The 15,054-nt window shown below is 48.3% G+C and overlaps 1 protein-coding gene across 1 annotated transcript in view; it reads left to right on the plus strand.

The window, feature by feature from the left end:
* Positions 1-15,054, plus strand: part of Ubac2 (UBA domain containing 2) — a 141,985-nt gene that overhangs the window by 59,624 nt on the left and 67,307 nt on the right. The gene's annotated exons all lie outside the window — the stretch shown is intronic.

Raw genomic sequence — 15,054 nt, forward strand, 5'->3', positions numbered from 1 at the left:
CCCTGTCTTGGGAAAAAAAATGGAGTGATGGGGCTGGACAGATGGCTCTATTGGAAAGTGCTGCTGTGTGAATTGGAAGACCTCAGTTCAGATCCCCAGTGCCCACATACAAATCTGGGTGTGATAGATGCGCCTGTAATCAGGCAGGAAATCTCTGCTGCTAGGAGCAGTGGACAAAAAAGCAAGTAGATTTTTTTTATCCCACCACAGACTATAGGTTGACAGAGTAGTGGGAGCCGTTCAGAAGACATTGGTCTTCAGGCCTTCGGTAGCATCTGCAGCTCAGCACAGCTGGTCTACCGCTCACGCTCACAGGCTTGACCCCTGAGTGGACACTGTGGTTATTGGAGCTGTTAGAGGCGGAACCCTAGTCATCCAGTGTGACCTCATCCTTCGCAGGAGATCAATAAACATGCTCTTCAGGAGGAAGAAGAAAGAGAACACGCAGCTCTCCAAGTGAGCCTGGCTGTTGCACGAGCTTTAGGCGTCATTAGAGGGCAGGAGGCATGCATGGGAGAGCAGTTCAGGACAAGCTGCAGTCCCTGCCATCGTCACAACACAAGGTCCTCCTCTGCCTGGCACAGCCACCTTGTTCCCTTAGCATTGGGTTTCTGGGGATTTCCAGTTCTTTGGGATGTATTATCTCAATAGTCGAAAGCCGGGAGGAGGTATATAGCTGTCCCCGGAGCACTGACTGGTTTCCAGCGAGGACAATCGGGCATCAGTAGCTCTTTGTCTTTCGCTGTGCTCTCCCTGTCATTCCAGGGAGTCCACGAACAGAAGAGAAGCAGCTGTGACACAGGGCTCCTTCTCCCCTGGCAGCATTGTTTTGTCAATTATGAAATCAGTTTTTCTTTCCACTGATTATACAGGATTGCTTCTAAAGTACTCAGAATTGTTATTAAAGGTTGTTTTGTTAGTGGTGAGAGGAGAGGACAGAGGCCACGTTCACCACCCTCAGGGGTTCTCTTCGCTACCTAGAGCCGCCTCTGCAAGGCTGGGGCAGAGCTTTGCTCCAAGGAAGGGTAAGAGAGGGTAAGGGTGGGGCCTGCGGGGAGCGCCTTGAGAGAACCCCCCCTGCAAAGGGAGAGGTTGACTTTTACAAGTTCTGTAACACTGTTCTGTGTATATCCTGCTTAGAAGAACAGGAGCCAGGGACTGGTTAGGCCGTAAATTCAGAGCTGTAAAACCACAGCACAGAGCAGCTTCTTACAGAGACCCGAATCTTAAAGGGATAGGCCGTGATCTAACAGGAGACTGCCCAAGGGTCCTCATCAGAGAGTGCTAATGTCTTCGCATGGACTGTGCCTGCCACTTTGGTGGTTCTCAAATTGCATCTCAAAGAGTTGCCAAGAAACCCTTCCTTCCTCCTCTTTCAGTACAAAAAACATCAAGGTGGCTGCAAAGATGCTGTGGGGTAGGACTGTAAGTTGATCAGATAAACCAGAAGCCACTAGGGTTGCACCAGGTTAGCCACTAGGGTTGCACCAGGTTAGCCTTCATTGTGGTTCCTAGAAAGGCAGGAAGGGAGAAAACCTGAGGAGCTCGGGGCTGTGCTTGTCCCACTGCGCCGATGCTCCTTGGCCCCTCGGGCAGACATTGTCCTGCGCTGCAGATCTGGGCCCTGGACCCTCTTTGTGCTTTATACAGCTTGTGCCACGACACCGACATGAGCACCTCTTCAGTACTCACTGCTTCTGCGCTGCCTAGCTCCTGTCAGCTTTGCACAGACTAGAGTCGCTTGAGAAGGCTGTGGGCAAGTCTGTGGGGCATTCTTGATATGATTGAGGGGAGGGCCTGGCCCATTGCCGTAGTGTCACCCCTGGCCGGGTGGTCCTGGGTTGAATAAAAAAGCAGGTTGAGCAAGCCTTGGATTGTAAGCCAGGGAGCAGTGTCTATGTCCTCCCCCCCACCCCGTGGTCTCTGCTTCACTTCCCACCCTGACTTCCCTCACGATGGTCTGTGACGTGAACGTGTAAGCCAGATAAACCCTTTCCTACCCAAGTTGGTTGTGGAGTTTAGCCCAGCAGCAGGGAAGCAAATGCAGCCGCCTTGTGTCTTTGCAGACTGCTCTGATCACCCCTCACTGCATTCAGGGTAGTGGAGGGAGCAGGAGGGCGCTTCCTGCAGGCCAGCCTCGCACAGGGGCCAGGTGCTTGCTTCAGTTTCAGCAGGCTCCGCCTCAGCACCAGGACCGTAGCTGGGGCTTTCCCACTGCCTTGAGGAGACTGTAGGCTTGTTACAGATCGCACTGGCCCTGGCCTGCAGTTGTCCTCTTTGCTCTACGGTTTTACAACCAGTGCTCGAGGACAGAGAGCTCAAAAAGTCAAGAAACAAACTTATCCCACTAGAATTATTTTGTAAACTAACTTGCTTAATCAGACCTATTTAAAAGAATCAGTCATCAATATTTTATGTATTCCTTTCTTAATTCTGTGACTCTTAATTGTGGTGACCATGGGTCCCAAGCAGTGCTGTTAACTAAGTGCCTTGACAGCATCAGGCACCGGGGTGTCTAGACAAGGCCTCATAGCTCCGCTCACCTCCTCTGTGGTCAGTTTGAGTATCAGCCGTTGGAATACTTTTAAGGGAAGTGGGTATTGTGGGCACAGTTAACAAAATGCAACAGTTAGCTTTCTAAATCCTTTATCTATGTGGTGTGAACCGGAGCTAGATCACCATGACCTGAAAGGTGATCATTTAGAAGTGACACTTGTCAGAGTAGAGTCCCCGGGGCCTGCACATCTGATCGCCGTAGTGTACGTAGAATGGGGGGTGAGACCCGCTGGGCTCTAACACGCCCCAGATGTACTGACTCCCTTTAATTCCTGTTCAGAGGGGTCTTTGTTAAGCTGGTAAAGTTTTACTGGCAGAAAAAGAAAAAGAAAAAAGAAAAAAATTCTTGGAGGAAAGAATATGTATAGGAATAGGTAACTCAGTTGACAGAGCTGGAATTTACCCAGAACAGTGGACTATCAACCACACGGCCTTCTAGTTAGCAAAGCCAGAGGAGTCGCTGGTCTTATGGGTCACTCTGTCTGCCGCGTGCACAGCATGGTCTGAGTGTTGACTACAACAGATGCTCACATTTCTTGTCCCTAGTCAGTCATTAGTATGAAGAGCTAAGACCTTAGGCTTGAAACTCTTCTATTTCTTCCTTCCCTTTCCTCACTCTACACACACACACACACACACACACACACACACACACACACACACACACACACTCATACAACAGACGCATACTCACCCACCCATATCACACTATACACACACCTCACACACACACCACATACACTCACACACACATTCTCTCACATACTCACTCACACTCACTCACACCCACTCTAATACACACACACACACTCTCTCTCTCTCTCCCTCCCCCTCTCCTTCTCCCCCCCTCTGTTGCTGTCCGCCCTGTTGTCTGGGATCTGGCTCACTACTGCAGCTACACTACCTAGCTAGCAAGGGCCAGGATACTCCTGTCTCCACTCGTGACATGCAGCCTGCCGTGCCTGCTTTTACATGGGCACTGCAGTCTGAGCTTAGGTCCTTACTTTACCCAGTTAGATTTAGCGGCTAACTCACCCCTGGCTGCCCCACACGTCCTGTGTGCTTCCCGTCCCTCCCAGCAATACCCGTGGCTTGTCTAGGGCATGCAGAATCTAGTAAGTAAAGACTTGAGTGTGATTGCACAAAACAAAAGTGACTAAAGAAGTCCCTTTCTCGGTTTTATTGAGAACGAAAGGCGTGAGGTAAGGAGCCGCCATTCAGCAACTCCAGGGGAAGCTTCCAGGTCGCGCTGAGGCGCTGCTTCATCCATCTCACCTCAATTGGGTCACACTCTTGTGGGTTTTTTTTTAAACCACGTTTTCTCAGTACTACTACTAATATCATCAAAATGAAATAATATGGAAGAAATTGTTTGATACTTAACTCTTACTAGAGTAAGGCTCTGTGAAAGCAAGAGACCACGTCAGTCTTTCTCACCCATGATGCTTCAAGGTCCTGTCTGTTCAGGCTCCTAAAACAAAATACTGAGATCGGACCTTCTAGAGCGCACATGTTTATCTCTTACCATCAACAGGCTAGAAAGGCCAAGCTCAGCACAGCGCGTGGGGTTTGGTGAGGCCTGTTTCCTGCCTGTCTCTTTGACCTCCCATGGCAGGAGACACGAGGTGTTGATCTAAGTGCCTTTTGTAAGGGCACCAGTCCTGTTAAGACTAAACTCTGTGCCTAACCTGCCAAGAGCGCCACCTCCTCCTGCTACTGCATTAGATTTCAAAAGGGCTGGAGAAACGGCTCGGCAATTACGAGCGCTTGCTGTACTTCCAAGAGAACCATGTTCAGTTCTCAGTCCCCCTTGGTGGCTCACAACCATCTATTACTATTTCTAGGGCACCTGGTGCCTTCCTTTGGTCTCACAGGTGCCGCCTCAGATGTGGTACACAGACACTCGGGCATAAATACAATTAATTGTTTAAAAATTAGATCTCATTATGAATTTTAGGGGACACAAACATTCTGCTGATAGCTCTTCCTCAGCACGGTAGTCCTCGCCAGTGGGCACAGGTGGAAAAGGGGTGAGTGTGTGGGGGTGGGGTCCTCGCCAATAGGTACAGGGAGGTAAAGGGTGAGTGCGTGGGGGGGGGGGCCTGCCAGGGTAAACACATGAACAGAACTATATTTCTGTAGTTTGGATCATTGCAGCCGCCTCTTGACTGCCCCCTGACATTGTCAGCCTGCATTTTCTCCACCTCTGCCCACGTTTATCTCTAACTGGGGTCTTGCTTTTGTCTTTGGCTCTTGAGGAGATTTCTGTACCGTTCTCCCCTAGTCCATAAAAGCTGGCTTACAGTGAGGCCGCCTCTGGGAGCCACAGCTGTCCTCTCAGGCCTTGGCTCTGCCGCTCCTGAAGTGCTCCTCTCAGCTTCCTCACCCGGCCGCTGCCCATCTGTTGCCTGCTGCTTCCTCTGTCCCTCTGCTAGGCACACTTGAACCTTACAAGACTGATTTATTGAGTCTCCTTGGTCTCTGCTTGGTGACCCCACCCTGAGTGGACTGTCCCTTACTGTGTGCTCACAGAGCATGTGTGACCACTCTCAGCGGAATCTTTTTGTCCCTCAGCATGGAGCAGTGTAGTGTCCTTTAGTACCAAAAACACACTGCCGCTGCGATGCCTAGCTGCCGAAGACCGGGTGTCTGTTGGTTCTTCTGAGGACTCACTGATACCCTTTCTTTCCCCTCTTTTCCTTCTCTGCTTTCCTTTGGTAAATTGCCTGAGAGATGCTACATATGCAAAGACCATGCACAGAATTGAATCTCAGATTTTTGGGGTGTAGCTCAGAAGCAGAGCACACACAAGTTCCCAGGTTCACATGGAAAGAAAATTGGAGTTGGTATTAAAAGATCAAAAAAAAAATTTTTTTTGAAGCATTTGTAGCATCTTACCTAGAAGCACAGAATCCAGTCATTTGCATTTTCTCAGAATAATATCTTTTTCATGCAAAAAGTTGTCAAGCTTGTGCTCTGATTCAGAGCTGGGGTGTCTGGCGCCTGGTGTCTAACCCTGGCCTGGGTAAGGCATTGAGCTGCCCTCACACCTGCCCTGGTCCTTGTCATGTACCCTGCCATCCTCAGTGAGGAAACAGGCTCTGCCCCTTTCAGTGCTGTTGTCTGTGAGAGGGTAGAAGCAGCCAGCTGCTCTTGTGCGTTTATCTGGAAGGAAAGCTGCAGTTGGCTTGCTTAAGGTGTTAATGGAGCCTTCAGGGTCACGGCTGTGTAGGGTATCTTCCTCTGGACTTGGTTTACGGGGCCTGAGACCTAATCCTTTAAACACTGTAGGGAGTTCAGAGCCAGGGCACCTTGCCAGGGCATCTGATGTTCCTTGTGTGCCCTGCTTACAAGGCTCTGCGCACTCTCACCAGAAGGTCCCGTGACTCATGCTGTCCTATTCCAACATGAAGGACAATGTGTAGTTACATTAAACTAGACGTGCCTCAACGTTGGCATTTTTGACATCATAGCTCCATCTTTTGATTTTTTTTTACATAACTTCTCACTGTGCTGTCCAGGCTAGCCTGGAACTCATAACCCAAGCTGTGAACTCATAGCTCCCCTGCCTCAGCCAGGCATGTGTTACTACATGCCTTTGCTGTCGCTACCTTCCTGTTCACTGCGGCAGCCCAGCTCTCCCTGACATGCTTGCAGATGCTACCACATGAGACTGGAGGCTCTGCTCAGTGGCAGGTCTAGCCTATCTGATGTGAGGTAAATAGTACCTTGGAAAGAGCTGGCCCCACCCTGAGGAGCTCATGACCTGTGATGCTTGTTCAGGCCCCTAACAGATAGGATATTTCTAGTAGTTGATTGAAATAGGCTTGACGGAGGCTGTTAGTAAAAACTTGTTTCAAAGAAGTTTAACATCTGTTTTCATTTCTGCTTTTTGAGTGCTTTGCTGCTCAATTCTTTATTTTAACTGTCTTCCTCTTAGACTTAAAATATTTGAGTATGTTACAGTTTCCATTCCAATAGGAAATAGAATTTGTTCAAACAGAAATAAAAGTATGAATAACTTTCAGGATTGGATGGAGGGAAATCTAGGGCTAGTCAAGTCAGACTCAGGAGACAGCCGAGCAGAGTCCAGAGCCGTCGGGGAAGCAGAAGTGAAGCTCAGCGAGGAGCCACTTCCTGCTCTTGTTTATCATTGGAAAGTTGCACCTTATGAGAGATTTTACATTCAGATCAGTGTATTGTTCTAAGAAAAAAAATTTCAAAATCCTAACCACGTCTTGGTAACCATAGCAAGATGTACAACACTCAAAAATAGTCTCACCTATTTTAGCATAGAATTGAACTTTGTGTGTGTTACATGTCGCATTCTGAAATAGCTGAGGGAAGAGGAGGAGAGGCCCAAGCGGTTGAGAGCCAGGCATGGGGCAGCCGCGTGGGCTGTGTAGTAAGTAACAGAACCATCTGGCTGACTCTTTGGAGCAGCCTAGAAAGCTCAGAGCTGGAGGCAACTCAAGAGTCTCCTCTCTGCCCAGACTGCACCATGTAATTCATATTTAATACCAGCTTGTGATGTAAGCCGAGGTTCTGAGGGTAGCTTGTCTGTCTTCTGTGGCTGACACAGCACACACTTAAATATTTGTTGTTTAAAGAAGTAACCAGACCAAGGATCCGTTTGTCAATCAGTACCAACGACAACGAGGGGGAAATATGTGGAGTAACATCACAGGTGAATAGTAAGTAATTCTCTTTGAGGAAACATTTTTCGTAGAATTTACTTTTTTTCCTAAGATTTAAAATTTTTATTTTTATTTTAGTGGCAGTACTGTGATGGGGATCAAACCCAGGGCTTTGTGCACATGAGGTAAACTTTAAAAATAAAACAACAAAAAACCAATACTCTCTGTGTGTTTGTGTGTGTATATGAGAGAGAGAGAGAGACAGACAGACATACGGAGGGAGAGGGACTGACCCTGTTCATATTTTGTTTGTCCCACCGTCTCTGTCTTCCTAGAGCCTTGTTGACCTCTCTTGTCTGCCTCCCATGTGATCTCAGCAGGAGTGGCCCCGCCCCATGCCTTCTTTCTCAGGCTGCAGCTCACTGATTGGCTCTCTCTTCCTCCTCTTCCCCATTTGCTTCCTTCCTTCCTCTCTCTCATTTGCTGACGGTTCCCACTCTCCAGCTTCGTCCTTGCTGTGACCGGACTGTGCGAATGTTAGAGAGTATACTTGGCTTAGCGTAGACTTTGATTACAGAAGCCGTGAGACACACAGAGAAGAGAGCACCTTACTCACTCTTTGTCCACCATATAACTTCAAATAATTTGATAATGAGTGAGAATTTGTCACGTTTTCCCTCTTAACTATTTGCTTCCTAAATTCTGTACGCCAAGGCCAACAGTGCCTCCTAACCATGTGTCTGCATCAGATTTCCCTGTCTGGGACTCTCTGGACACGAGTGCATTGGGACAGGAGTAGTTATGCACTGTGTTTCAGGGGAGCCTGGGAAGACTCTTTCTTTCTTTTTCCCTCCCTTCCTCCTTCCCTCCTTGCCCCCCCCCCCCTTCTTTCTTTCAAGACAGGATTTCTTCCTGTAGCCTTGGGTGTCCTGGACTCACTCTGTAGACCAGGCTGGCCTCTAACTCACAGCAATCCATCTGCCTCTGCCTCCCGAGTGCTGGGATTACAGGCGTGCGCCACCACGCCCGGCTTCTGCTTCAGGTTCTTTCCACGTGTCCTGTGTAGATTTAACTGAGTCTTCTTTTCACGGCTGTACAGACAAAGCCAGTTACGTTCTACTCCTCGGCCTTCCTGGGACTTTACTCCTGTGGGAGAAACATGGGCAGCGAGTGCCACAGTGCAGTCAGTGCAGGGTGGGAGGGCTGTAGGACTGAGCGACAGTGTAGGCTGTTCTCACAGCACATGAAAATGTTATGCTTAGATTCTAGGCTTTTCTAGTCTCAGTTCAGTTTCATTCTGACAGGCTTTTCTTTCTTTCTCTCAAAACCTGCATGGGAAAAGTCATTCTTACAAGGCACAGAAGCCAGAAATAAATCTTCCCACACGCTGAGAAAATGGAGAAATAAAAAACCAATCAAAACTTCTGTGAGTTTTTGTTTTGAATTGATTGTAGTAGTTCCCATGTGGGACAGAAAGTAATGTGACAGGCCTGGGAGTGGCTGCAGGTTATTTGTGTAAGGAAGACTTTGAGATGTGTTACTAACAAGAAAAGAGCAGGACATCTAAAAAGCATTAATAGTGAGGTGGGGGGAGGGAGAGAGAGGGAGAGAGAGGGAGAGAGGGAGAGAGAGAGAGAGCGCGAGCGAGCGAGCGCGCACGCTCTGACATGAGGCGCGGTGCCCATATAACTCAGTTATAACACAAGGCTTTACTTCCAGTGCTTTGAAAGTGCTATCAAAGCTTTTTAGAAGAAGTAAGTTATACAAATTAAATGTTAGTAGATTAAATCAATTGGTAGTCTACTTTTATCACAAACATATACATCTTAGGTACAGCAGATAGATAGGACTCTATAGAAAGACAAGGTCTTCAAAAACCCCAGAGACATGCAGAATATGGCATTTTAAAGATTCATTGACAATGAGACAGGTTAACTCCTGGCAACACCCAGCCTCCCTCAAAGAGGATGATGAGCACCAAAGAACCTCCTCATGGAGATGGCTTCAAACATGGCAGACAAGCCATTGGGCAAAAGGTCCTCATTTCTACCACAGACAGAATTCTGCCTAAAAAAGGGGCAAGCTTGGATGCAGGCAGAGTCAACGGCCAAACTGTCTGCCAAGACAGGGTAAGCAAGTCCTCAGTAGTTCCTGCCTCACAAATATGTCTGTCAGATATATTGGGCCAGAAGGCTGAAGAAGATGCTCCAACATTATAGAGAGTTTTGGGTGACTGTTCAGATAACAAACTGTCTCTGTCATCTTCTCATTTGGAAAGCTACTAACCTGTCCTCCTGGCATACTCAGGTAATCAAGTTTATTCCCTCTCAAGTCTCTGAGGGAGTTGAAGACCAGGTAGCTTAGTTTTACAAGGAAGCTTAGTTGTTTAGGGGTTAAGATGTTTTTAGGTCTAGATAGGTGTTCTAAGTTGATAATGACAAGATGTGATGGACATTGATTTACATTCAGAAATTTAGACACACCAAGATAGGAAAGATGCCTTCTTCAAGGCTGTCAAATACAAATAGCCAGAACACTAAGAATGTAACATTCATATAATTCCTGATTGTGTTACAGTTCTTCTTGCCGTAGGTAATCTATTGTGTATATGTGTAATAATATAAATAAATGTATATGTACAGAAATAAAATAATTTTTGAAAATTAATGAGAGTCAGCACATACCTATGCCAGTGCAGAGAAGGGCTTTGGAGTTTAGAGGAAAACAGTTGGAATTGAACTAAACCATGCCATGTGCTTCCCTTCGCACAGCTTCTGTCTGCGGAGATTCTCTCAGTTTGAGTTTGTGTTATCAGAAATAAAACTGTGTAAGCAGTTATGTCATCTTTTCATGTGAGAAAGGAAGTAGAGGAGCCAGTGCTGCTATTCTTATGCTGTCAGCAGAAAACAAACAAAAAGAGGCCCAGGTTTGTCGTTCTGCCTTCTAATCTGGTGTATTTGATGTGCTCAACAGTTCAGGCCAGAGCATGTTTGAAGTGTTTATTGCGATGTGCAGCCATGTAGACCTCGCCCCGCCAGGTTTTGATAATGCACAGCACTTGGCTACGGTCTGGAGACTGTAGTCAGCAAGGTGTTTTGAGGATCGTCTGTGTTCAGTGGGCTCTACTCAGAAGAGAGGGCAGGAAGGGTCACTGTCTTAGCCTCGTGACAATTAGTGGTTTAGCTGATGGCTGTGAGAATGAACTAATATTGTTCATGCATTACCGATGATGGTTGGACAGACTTGTATATTAACCGTGCCTTACACACTGACAAGAAAACAGGTCCATAGAGGCTCGGTCCTGGAGACTGCACTGAACTCTGAGGTTTACGGCTGATGTGCATCTCCTCTGTTTAAAGTACTGTGCATCCAGTTCCAGCCATGTGACATAGACTGTGGAAGCTGAGCTACATTGAAGAAAGGGAGCCATCAAATGAGAATTCCCAGGAGGGTTAGAATTTGGACGTAAGAATTAAACAGTGAGTAGAGGGAGCAGAGCAACAGAGCAGAGAGAACCAAGGAAGCGTCCTGTTCCGGGACAGAAACTACCAGACTGACTCCGAAGGTACAGCCGGGGCAATGGAGGGAAGTTAGCGTGTAAGGACTAGAGAGGGTAGGAGAGGAATGCGGGCTTTGCTGTTGTTGACCATGGGGGTTTCTCGTCAGGCTTGGGAGTACTGGTCCAGTGGAGCTGGAGTTGAGGGGAGAGCGTGTTTGTGCACCTGAACTGGACAGTGACCACGCTTGCTGTATACGCTAGTGTTTGTTCCTTCTGTCCCAGCAGGTTAAACACAGAATCTATTAGAATAGGCTAGCCTGTGCTACAGTAACAAATGAACCTGGAGTCCCCAGAATAGGCCAGCCTGTGCTACAGTAACAAATGCACCTGGAGTCCCCGGCTTAAGTGGTGGTTCTGTCTTTGTTCAGAGGCCCTCTCTGTGGCCAGATAGCAGCGTTGGAAATAAGTCTCACTTCTCTCAGACATAAACCCAGAAGTGACAGGTCACTCTCCCCCAGCTTATGGGTCAGCAGCAGTCACACTAACCGCAGGGCACACATGCAGGGGCACTGGAGGTGTCTCTTTCAAGGCTCTCTGGGAGACATGTGATTGGTTTGTTTATGGAAAAGTGTAGTGAGGACCCAGAGCTCAGAGCCCGCTCTTCCTGACTGAAGCTTTGGGCAGGTTTCCCACTTTCTCATGCAGGGTAGCTTTGGAATGAGGAGAGCAGAGGTGTTAAGTAGGAAGCCGAACAGCAGTAGAGCACTTACTTAGCATGCTTGAGGTCCCTCCGGGCTTCCGTCCCATTCCTCACAGAACTAGTGTGGCGCTCAGGAGCAAACTGCTTAGAGCAGTGTGCTGGGCAGTGTCTGGTGGGTCAGACGCATCCTACAGAAGCCCACAGTGTCTGGCCCAGCTGAGGGGCTCAGCTGGAAGAGGCAGCAGGTGTGTAGGTGTGCAACAGCCAACCCTGGCGCGGATGTGGTGTGGTGTGCACTGCAGCAGACAAGCGGAGGAGCCTAGGAGAGGGGAACTCAGTAACTCGTGGATAGAGGAGGGACTTGGCGGCCGGTGATGACGGCAGAGTTGCAGAGAAGCTATGGGCTGTCCTGGGAACCAGGCTAAGTTTCATATAAGGTGGTGGAGGAAGGTCCTTAGCACGGAAGGTCACAGGGGCTGCGTGCTCAGTGAGCAGTACAGGCATTGGGCTTGAGTCCTGCACGTGGCCTCATGGCTGTCTCATCAGCACAGTGTGGCGTGTGGCACGCATAGCCACTACACAGGTGTGACTGGATGCTTGCGGGGTGGAGACTGGGAAACGACGGGTAGGATTCACTCCCATTTGTGGTGCTCAGTGCATCCTTAGCCTGCTGCAGAAGACCCTGTCAGGTCCAGCAGATGCTCCTGCCGTCTTGTGCGCAGAAGCCTGCCCTGCCATCCCCACGCCTCTCCTCCATGCTTCTCACTCCTCACTCTTCGCCCACATGCTCCTGAACAGGGTTTTTGTTTTGTTTTGTTTAGCTTTGCAGAAAATAACAAATTACAGCAGGCTGAGGAGTTGCAGAAATAGTTTTAAGCTAATTTAAGGTGGGTGTGTCCCTTTTACACTTGTGTGCTCCCGTTCCTCGCTGTTGGGACCTTCGCTAGGTTGTGCTTTAGTTTTGCTGTTGGTTAATGAGCTCCGGCTCTGTACATGGCTAGTTTAAACCGAAGGATCTACGTGTACCACACATGTTTGTACTGGATCTACATGTGTGACATGTGTTTGTACATCATCAGTCATGCGTGTATTTTCATTCCATCGAGAAGTTAAGAGCTTGGGAGGTTTCAGTAGGCAGTATGGTATTAGTAATTAGTGCAGAGTGTGCTGTCGACTAAGTGACTGGAGACTTTCTGGGTGCCCTCACTCAGTGTGCACACAAAGCCTTTGCCCTTGTGCGGCCCTTGTGCAGCAGGTTGTGCGGCTCACAACCTGCCAACCTTGGACCTCCCTGAAGTCAAGGGATTTGCCCTGTTGAAGAGTTTTGTGGTTTACTGGCCTCTCGTGTCAAGAAAGCCTCTTGTGCCTTTGGTTATGTCTACATGAGCAATGGCTTCATGGCCAGTCAGTGGAGTTAAGGCCACATCCCAATCCTGCCTTTGGCTCACCAGTTCCCTTTTCTGAACTTAGTGTGTCCTGCCCTTCATGTTCACAAAAGTGTGGAAACCAAGAATGTGTAAGTAAAAGTAATTTAGCTTGGAAATTTTTGAGCTCTTCAAAGTACAGCCAGTGCTGTATTTCTACCTGATATTTACTGTTCTGAACTGCCACTTAAGAGTAGTGCGTTTAGGGATGAAGAGATGGTTCAGAGGGTAAGAGCATTGGCTATTCTTCCAAAGGTCCTGAGTTCAATTCCCAGCAACCACATGGTGGCTCACAACCATCTATTATGAGATCTGGTGTGCAGGTATGCCGGCAGAACACTGTATACATAATAAATTAATTAATTAATTTTTAAAAAAAGAGTCAGTGCATTTAATAAGAGTCAATATAGACAGTTGTGAGCCACCATGTGGTTGCTGGGAATTGAATCTGGGTCCTCTGGAAGAGCAGCCAGGGCTCTTATCTAAGTGATCTCTCCAGCCCCACATTTAACTGACCTTAAACTTAATAGCTTTGAGAATTTTTAAATTAATTGAATGCTCTTTTTAGAAGTAAAAATGAGGCAAGGCTTGGTGGCACATGCCTGTAATCCCAGCATTCAGGAGGCAGAGGCAGATGGATGCCTGTGAGTTGGAAGCCAGCCTGGACTACAGAGAGAGTCCGGGACAGCCAGGGTTCTGACTGCCCAATAAAGAGAACTTAGATGACAAGACAAGAGGGAGCGGCTGAGCAGCTCCCCATTCCCCAGGTGCGTGTGGGCAGCTGCCGCCCAGTGTCAGCACTCATCACGTTCAGGTGGCGCTTAGTGTCACAGCGTGCAGAGGGACCCAGCACTGCCCTGTGCCCCACAGGGTGAGGAGGGCGTGTCCCAGGTCTTGTGTGAACAATTGCCTAGTGGTTGACGTGCGCACTGAAGGTCTTGGCATGGACGGTCGACAGGCAGATGGACTGAGAAGCATTCCTAGAGAAGCATTCCTAGAGAGGTCACTACTGGGCCAGTTGCTGTAAGGTGACAAGTGACAAGACAGAGTCACTTATCTCTGGTAAGGTGGAGGAGGAGGGTGCAAGGTTTACCACAGGACAGAGTATGTTACACTCCTGTAAACTGTTACATCACACACTTCCTGCTTTGAAGCATCACAGAATTGGCCTGGTGAGCACCCTGTCATTGGTTGTGAGGCTGCACGTTGGCTCGTGTGTGATGATCTGTGCTCCAGTGTGGTCACAGAACTACTTTGCTTTAAGGGCTGTGAAAGTCAGGAGACTTTCTGGCCCTTCTAGTGGTTTCTTTCTAGCGATCAGGTTTAGGCGACTTAGTGCCACCCTGACAAAGTGGAGCATTTAGCTCTTCCCGCCCTCACTTGGGAGGCTCATAGATGGGTAAGGAAAAGGAATCACGACCCAGACTTCAGCCATTTGCTCTTAGTGCTTCCATTCTGTGAAATTGACAAAATTTGCGCCTTCTGTGCGAAGTAAAGTTACAGTAATGAGGATTGAGGTTAATTTGCCAAGCTGGGCCTGGTCCACACACCTGCCATCTCAGCACTCAGGAGGCTGACACAGCATCAAGTGGGGCTTGCTGTGATAAGTCTGTAACCCAAGTACAGGCCTTCTACCTCAGCCCCCACGTGTGGGGTTACAAGTGTGTGCTGGAGGAAGATACTTCGTTAAATACTTGCCTGGTGTACATAGTGAGTTCCAGGCCAGCCTGGGCTGTATAATGAGACTCTGTCTCAAAAGACAAAGGACAAAACAGATTCATTTTATTAAAGTGAAGTCTTTCCAGGGCATACACCTCAATAACAATTGCAATTATGGCTCATGGGGTAGTGTTTTATCTCTTCCTGTTGCCTGACTTGATACTATTGCTAAGTGAGAGACTACTGAACAGGAGATTTCAGGGCCAGGTGTTGGGCACATTTGAACAGGCCAATTTAAGAGTGTACGGAGGCCGTGCTGCCTTGTTAAGGTATCTGTAGGAGCAGGTGTGTGATCTTACGGAGAGTCCCAGCAGCACATGGCGCTCACCTGTAGTCCCAGCACTAGGGAGGCAGGGGGATCACACACCAGTCTAAGGCTAGGCTGTCTGTGTGGAGAGTTCCAGATCAGCTAGACTGACATAGCTAGACTCTGTCTCAAAGGAGAAAAGGGGATTTTAGAGACGGCTCAGTGGTTAAGAACCCTGGTGTTCTCTCAGAGGATCCCTGTTCAATTTCCAA

This window comes from Acomys russatus, chromosome 18 (genome assembly GCF_903995435.1).
Source record: "Acomys russatus chromosome 18, mAcoRus1.1, whole genome shotgun sequence".
In the NCBI taxonomy this organism is placed as follows: domain Eukaryota; kingdom Metazoa; phylum Chordata; class Mammalia; order Rodentia; family Muridae; genus Acomys; species Acomys russatus.